The sequence below is a fragment of the Cupressus sempervirens genome, chromosome 6, assembly GCF_028749045.1.
Source record: "Cupressus sempervirens isolate cs-2001-9-10 chromosome 6, ASM2874904v1, whole genome shotgun sequence".
NCBI lineage: Eukaryota > Viridiplantae > Streptophyta > Pinopsida > Cupressales > Cupressaceae > Cupressus > Cupressus sempervirens.
In genome coordinates, this window is record NC_143123.1 from 389,080,822 (window position 1) to 389,089,722 (window position 8,901).

Consider the following 8,901-nt stretch of genomic DNA (forward strand, 5'->3'; position numbering starts at 1 on the left):
ACTAGCAAAGGCAAACTAACTGTCACCCAACAAGCTCTGGCAAGCTTGCACAAGTGCAAGAAGCCAAATAGCACTCGCAAAGCTCAATTGAACATATTTGGCTCAATATTTTCCTCATTAAACTTATTCTTCAAAATTATTCTTACAAAAATAATTATTAGAGATTTATCCTAAAAATTAATTAAATATTTATTCTAATGAAAAAAGGAATAGAAGTTTTAATCTTTCCTAAAATTATTATAATTTAACTAAATTAAATAAAAACTATAAATAACAACAATATATCTCATGAACTTTACAAAGTGCCCCATTTTCATTTAGTTTAATTATAAAATGTAAAGTAAAATAATTAGATTTCACCAAAATATTAAAATTTAATTTTTTTAAATATTTCAAAAAAAAAATCATGTAAAAAGATTATTACAAACTTTTTGAAAAATGTGTGGTAGTAAGAACAAATAATTTTTTCCTAAAATTTATGTGTGTGCCCCTCATACATGCATATGAGATATGAATTTCTAGGTAATTGCTACTCCTACTTCAAAAATTTGTAAATTGAAATCAAGATCAGGTGAGTATTTGCAGTTTTCAAATTTCGTACTCTGTGTTAACAAGAATGAAAATGAGCAAAGTAAAAATAATATACCATGAAAATGTGATTAGGCATGTGGATAGTTTGACAAATTTTTTGAATGATGTATAATGAAATAGATATAATAGATGTAAAATGCAAATATAGTTCTTCCAACTCATGGAATCTTTTGATTACTAAGTGGACTATTGCCTCTAAGAATGTTACTTAACTTTGTTAGATTGACAAACTCTTGAGGTGAATTTTGAATTATATCCTCCTTACTACTTATAAAACATCTTTATATAAGAATATTTTCATTTTCATTTTAAAGTTATTTTTGACATGATATATGTAGGTAAAAGCACAAAACGGTGTCACCCTTTTATAAAGGAAAAGGCCTAACAAAAGTATAACTATTCAACTTCAATGACATCAAACTAGTATTATTATTTAGAATTTGAAAATGATGTAAACTAATAAAATATGTAGAAATGGACAAATTTTATGATTATTATTTTTAATGAATATTTAGAATAAAAAATTTTATATTTTCCTAATTTTTAAGGATTATTTTTTAGTTGCTAAAAAATACTGAAAATGAGGGGTCTAGTTCCCAACACAAAACTATATGGAAATAAACCTTTTTTCCCTTTGCTCTCAAATTATGCTATAGATGACATATATCTTGATCAATAAAAAATTATAATTGGCTTTTGTTCTATATATTCTCTGTTATAACAATTCAAATTTCAACTCACGTAAAATCGATATTTTTCATCGCCCACCATAGTTTTCAAAACAAATAAATTCTAACCAAAAGAGAAATTATACATTTTGGAAGAGGACTCTCTCCTCTAGAACATCATATGCTTTTTTAAATTTTTTTTATTAGATTTACTATTTTATTCTTTCTCAAAATCAATATCTTGTCGAGTGTTAAAATACGTACATGTAGTATTTTTTAATTACAATATACTATATATGTAAGTAAAACACTATAAACTCTACATGAGAATATTCTTAACTTTGAGCTCTATAAAATGCTATTTATATGTTATTAAAAAAATATCATTAAAAAGAATAAGAGTTATTGAAATGTCAATTTTCCAAAATATTTTTTTTTCTTTAGTAATTGGACACAAACTAGTATAAAACATGCATTCAAAAGATATTTCTACTTGGAAAAGTGTGAGAGCATATATAACTTAACTAGAATGAATTTATCTAGATCATATGTTTGAACAAAATTGATTTTTAGATAGAAATACTCAAATTTGGTTGTTTTGACAAGTCAACCTGAAAGGTGACACAACTTTATACTTTTACCCATGTATTTCCATTTAATTATGGAGTTCATGGATAATATGAATTTTCTTTAATTCAAATATTGACTCTTGCAACTTATATTTTTTATGAGAGAGAGCTTGGTAAATTGGTTAATAGGTTTACTATTCATTAGGTTGTAAAAGTAGATATAAAGTTCAGCAACCATGCTAATAGGAAATTGGTCAGTGAAAAATAGATTCATTATAGAATAAATTAAAGGAAATACCTTTCTAATTGATGGTTTGAGAATGAAGTCAATTCTCATTCCATATCATGTAAATTAAGTAGTTGCATCTTCCTAGAAAAGACATATTTTACTAATTTAGCTTCCCTTCAAATTTTGTACAAATTGACTTATCATTCTTATTTTCAAGAAATTGAATACATTTTTAATTCACAATGTAATTTGACCAACAATTTCAACTATATTTTAATAACTCTGCCAATTTCTAGCTCATTCTTCACAAATCTTATTATACCCTTTTGACAAATGGTTAGCATATTTTGTCAGCAACTTGCATAATAGGAAAGCACTAGTAGTTGCACATACAAAAGTAGTTGCAAGTTTTTGTACGTGCGATGATAAGCCAATAGAGGTAATATGCTTTCTATAACATGTAAAAAATGGTGTACAAAATAAATATTAATCATTTTTAATTTCTTAACACCAAAATGAGAAGAAGAAAAAATTCTTAGTAAAACATTTGGTAAGAAAAAATTTACTCATAGAATCATAGACTTACAATCTTTGAAATTGTATTATCTAGTGTTTAATTCATGCTTACTCCTTAACCAGCTGAATTCATAAATTTAAATAACTACCAACAACATAATTATTCACACAGTAGTTGGTAACTAAAAGTTTTACTTTAGAAAAAACATAAACCTGAAGTGCTTACATGTATGATAAACATTCCTTCAATAATTTATACAGAGGAAATACTTAAAAGTCTATAAATAGATTTTGAGGAAATGAATGCTCTATCACTTTTAATTTTCCTTCTCTATTCCTATTATTATTATTATTATACCTCTACAAGTTCTCTTCTATGTATACAATTATCTTTTCCTTCTATGCATATTTCCACAGATATTTATCAAATCCAACTTTGATCAATGCTCACATTAGTGATATACACAAGCACAAGGTAGATGTTTTGGGTGGCAATATGCCAGAAAGTGAAGAAAGATGAAAATAAATTATGCACTAATAAATTGAGGCAGTTTTCCTATAGTTAGGTGCTAAAGGCAAGGTTTTAAATTGCAAAAAAATCCCTTTGAGACTATTGTCCCACTTTTTCTTCTCTACTGATTAGCAAAAGCAAATACTTGTGTTTCTGTGAGAGGAGTGAATTCTTAGTTGTGATTGAGTCTAGGTCTAAACCCCCTTAGGTTGGACATGTCTCCATCGGATTTTCCCCTTTCTCCCTCTCCTCCTTCATAATTAGGTGGTTCTTCATTTTGTTGAGTGATCTTACGAGTAGGTTACTACCTAGTCTAATGGAGATTCATGTTACTCATTCAATGATCAATTACAAGTTATATCCACTTATGGCCTACCAATATTTCAAAAAATAGAAGCTTGCAAAAATTTGGAAGTCCTCTTCTCCTCAGCAAGCTTTCTACCCAGGAAGATGATTTCCCATGAAAGGCACCAAATGATGCACATAGATTGAAAACACAAAAATAACAAGGCATCCTATAGTGAATCAATGCTCACTTTGCAATCATGACTTCAAAAAATATTTTAGATTCATCGTGGCTCTCATAATCGTCACTGGTAGAAAACTTAGAACTGAATTCTCCTCAGTAGGTTTTCAACCCATGACATTGGTTTTCTGAAAAGGTGGTCTATGCTAAAAAAAAGAATGATAAGTGTATTCAACAAGATCTTCCCACCTCACTTAGACATTTCTGATTCCAAGAGGGGCAATGGTCTAAAGTTCAACTAAGAAATGAAATGTTGGCATGTCTTCTCCTCAGTGGGTTTTCAACCCATGAAGATAGTTTCTCGAATTCCAAAGAAAATCAAGCTAATGATCAGTTTAGATTCATAACTTGTGTGTAGGATATCTCAAAATGATAATGAAAAGAACCTAACCATTACTGAAAATAGATGATGATTAGAATCTGATTTAGCAGACATTCTCCTATGGAGTACTCTAATGGTAACTTCTGAAACTTAAAGGAAAATGAGAAAGTAAGTTATGGAAATATAGAAAATTACTATTGAATCTACTAGAACAGTGAAAAGACCCCTAGATGCACATTAAACCCTTGCATTGACTATTTCAATGGGTATCAAGGCTATATATGGAAACATAAACAGTTGAACAAACTACTACTCTTTCTTTGAACTGCTATTCTGTTAATGTGCATAACTTTTTTGAAAAAGCCAATAATTGTTGCATTAACCATTCCTTTTACTTTCTTAATTCAAATCTCACTCTCAAAGTCATGGCAACCAGGTTTGTGGGTTTTGACAGGTTGAATGGAATCAAATCCCAATTGCAAAATTTCACAATTACCTCTCTTCATTTCTACAACAAAGAAGATTTTCAAATGAGAGTGAAGTCTAAGCAGATTCATCCCATCACTAAGAAGCTCTAAGGATGTGTGTTGGTCAAGGCAGCTAGTTTTTTTATTGCATTCTAGATCCCATAATTAATCTATGAATGTATAAATCATTACAACCCAAAAACAAGGCAGATTGTACTACATGATGATACAGTGTTGATTTTGATCGACAAGCAAACTGTGGTGAATTTCCTTCAAGTATCAAAATAGGAGGAATTATCATACTTGACCTTCGAAGGAGCCATTTCTAAGTTCTTCACAAAGAAGATGATCTGGAGGAAACAAATCATGCAGACATCGTTCCAAAAACCCTAGAGTTCTAAGAGTAAGGTTCCTAAGACCTTGTTTGGGACCAACCTCAAACTAGAGATTATTAATATCCTAGTCCTCCTACATAGGTTGAAAGGTGAGGTAGAAGTTTTGAATTTCATTGAGAAATATTTCTTTTTAGTGAAATTCATTTGCTCTGACACCTAATATATTGATTGGGCACATGAGGTAAGCAAAATTATGTCCAATGCTCTCCATGCTACAAAATTTTATAATGCATTCTATATGTCCTCTTTCCTCATCTATATGTTGTCCTCATTACAAATATGGTCAAGCCTCCCAAGAGTGGAGAATTTTCTTGATGATATGAAGTCTTATGAGTTTTATCCATGCTTATAGTTAGAGAATAGTTATGCAGAGTATGTAAGAGTTAATGATGCATTCACTATGGGGATTTGTAGGGACCTATACGGATGTCCAAAAATGATATTTAGTCCTAAACCCATGGTAGCCATTAGCCAATTTGGGATTTATTTCATCCAATTATCATCCTTTTCTTATTTGTGTCTTGCAGCTTTCTATGGTTTCCCCTTGAAGCTACCAAGATATCCCAGTGACTTGCTCATGCTGATCAAGATCATGTGGTAGGTCATTCAAGTGAACATATTGAGTGGGAGCTTGAAGAAGAAGGGGTATGAATTCCCCATGAAGGTGGGAACTTTTAGTTCTAACACCTACTCTGATGCCAAGAACATGTTGAAGGTGTTCAAAATGAAATATAAGTTGGACATGTATGAAGTCCTGAGACCCATGTTCGATTTGAATAGGTATGCAAGGGATGTTTTGCAAATTAGAAGTGTAATTAAGCATATTACCACCATTGAGGATTACTGCACTGATTGCAAGAAGAAGTTAAAAAGCCATGATTGAGCCTTCGCAAAACTAATAGTCAATCAAGTGAAAATGTACAAAATCAACATCTATGTAGTAACACATGATGGCTAGAACATGTATGACAACACTTACTTAACAAAGCTCAGAGGCACTCCAATAAGCTTGAAACCTTATGAAGATACTGGTTAAGAGTTAGATATAATGATGGCTTAAATTTACAAAAGGACTAGAAAATGGGTCAAATGGACCACAGCTAGAAGGAGTTAGAGAAAAGACACATACTCAAGTACTCAAGCCTCCCCAAAAGTTGAAGTGGATTCATCTTCCCATGGTGGTACATCAAGTGCAACCTTATCTATTACCCAAGGTCCAACACAACCATCAAACGGAGGTGATCAACCTCTCAACAAGATCATTTTCCTTGCCAAAACTTGTCAGGATGGTTCTTTATCTATAATCAAAACTCCAATAGAAGTTGAGAAGAAGAAGGTAGAGGAATTAAAAGATGGTTCAGTCACTCTTGCTTTCTCACCTCAAAGTAGTTTGATCCCATCTATAAGTGTTGCACTAATCCTTACTAGTAGCCCCTAAGTGCAAGTAGTGGATCTTGGAGATGGTGGAAGCAGTGAGAGTAAGTCTACTGAGTCCAACCAAGCAACAAAGAAGACTATAGAGTCAAAGAAAGGCTCAAAATCTTTGAAGCTCATCTCATAGGCTCTGAAGAATTCTTTCTCTTCAACCAAAAAAACATTGACCCTAATCAATAGAAAGATGTTTATTATAGACACACTTCGGACTACATCCAAGGTGATCAACACAAATTCATGGCTGGACAACACCTTGGATAGAAAAAGAAAGAGGAGAGAGGAAGGAGTTCCTAACAAAGAGACTTTATCTCTGGCTGTCTACTCTGGATCAACACTAAGAAAAGTCAAAAAGTAGAAGACCTTGTCAATTCTTGGAAAAGATCCTGACACGTGGCATTTGATGATGGAAATTGCCAAACCCACTAAAGAGGGAAGAATCAAAGATATGTTTGTGCTTGATTTTTCCCTACATTTTGTGGATCTCAGGGAAGTCAAAAATGACACCAAGGTTGGCCTATGGAAGTCAAAAAATGATGTGATAGAGAGACAACATGAAAGCCTTAAATTATCAAAAGTTAGAATGAAGGAAGAAATTCATGAACTCAATGGCTTTATTAGGTAGTTAGTCACCCATTGTCAAGCATCTCTAGAATGTCAATTACTAGTGACCCTACTGCTACTAATGTTCAAGCACTCATCTCCCAGCTTCAATAAGATAAAAAATTTGTTGGAAATGATTGAAATAATTATAAGAAAAGTTGAGGGAGATTGTTGGAATAAAATATGGAACTAGTAAAGAATGTCCTCAATCATTGTTTTGTCATTGATGTCAAACTTGCTACTTGCAGGGATGACAATTGCTTTAGTGATCCAAATACTATCAATTAGTTGATTGTCAAGGTGGAGGCAATTAATAAGATGTAACTAAAATACCTAGAGAAAGGTTGAAGTTAAGATGTTGGAATGAAGTACAAGGATCAGCTAAGCCATTGATGAAAGAATTTATTTGATGACATACTACAAAGAATGGGCACACTGAAACATATCAAAGATTTAAGGTCTTAACTAAGTCTTTCGTAAATCTCAAACTAAGTTCATTAGAGAGAAGGAGTCTGGCAAGCTAGTAAGAGTTGAGCAAGTTCTAGTTAACGTCGAGTAAACTTCAGATGCTGAGTGGTGCCGAGTAGAATCAAGTGTCGAGCAAGTTCAAGTGCCGAGTAAGTTCAAGTGCCAAGCTGGTATAGGTGCTAAGTAACATAGAGGTGTCGAGCACCAGTAACTCAATAATGTCGAGTTGCTGCATTATTTAGGAAATGGAAGATTCGCCAAATCGAGGCCGACAAGGTTGTTATCTAGAAATCTGTGAATTAAAAGGAAGATAAGAATGATGAGTTGGTGGCACAGAACGCCATGTAAAACATTTTTAAGATACAACTGGCAAAGTTTCAAGAAGAAAATAAGATATGGGGTAGATACATTGTATCCTACCTAATCAATTTTGAAACCCTAAAATTGAAGAGGGAGAATTGAGCAGTAAAGGAAAATCAAACCTCTATATAAGAAGACATAAGTTAATAAGAGAAGCAGAGAGCGAGAGGGGATAGAAGGAAAAAGAGACAGTGGTCAAGCATAAAAGCATGAAATGCTGAAGAATGTGCCTAGGAGAAGATAGCAAAGAAATTCTATTTGTATAGATGACCACAAAGATGATTGCATTGACAGAATGAGTTAGAAGACTCAAGGAGACAAAGCTTGAGAGGAAGACAAGCAGTCAGAGCTAAAGAGATTAAAGTCAAGCATAAGGATTGAACTGAAAGTGTGATCTGAAATATGCAAAGTATGTTGTAAGTTATATCAGATCAAAAGACCATTATTGTTACTTTCTAGCAATTGTAACTGTAAGTCTAAATCCTATGGACTTAGGTTGGTTTAACAGCTATTAGAAAAATCCTTTAACAGGGTGACATTCCAAGTGAATGTTCTAAAGACCTTTAACCAGGCCCATTCCTAACAGTTTGGTGAAATCCTCTAACAAGGTCATATTTAACAGTGTGTTGTAAGCCTTTAACAGGGTAGGCTTTTAAGAGGGCATCACTTCAGAAGAGTGAGAATCAAGTAGCATGTTACTGGTGGTTTTTCCCAAATTGGGTTTCCACATAAATCATTGTGTCATGTGTTGATCTTGAGTGTTTTATCTTTGCATGTTGGTTTATTGTAACTTGCTTATATGATTGATTTAAGTTTGAATAGATGAAAAGGGTATGGATTCATTAAAAGTAGTAAAAAGGTATTAATAGGGCATTTGGACCTTGAATAACTGATTCAGCCCCCCCTCTTAGTTATTCTAAAAAATTCTAACAATTGGTATCAGAGCCTGACTGCTGATTCAGTTTAAAGGGACTACTAGCAGAAAATATCAAAATGCCAAAAAGAGAAGTTCCCAAGATCAACAAAGACAACTTTGTTGCATGGCAAAGTTTGATGAAGCTACATCTTGGATCCATAGGAGATTAAGCCCAAAATTCAATTGTCGCTGAACATGTAGATCCAACAGGTGCTCCTACTGCAGAAGACATGAAAAACAAACAAGAACACAATCAGACAATGCTAGAAATTGCATCTGCACTCAGCTATGTTGAATTTGATGATATCAAAGGATGTGACACTGCATTC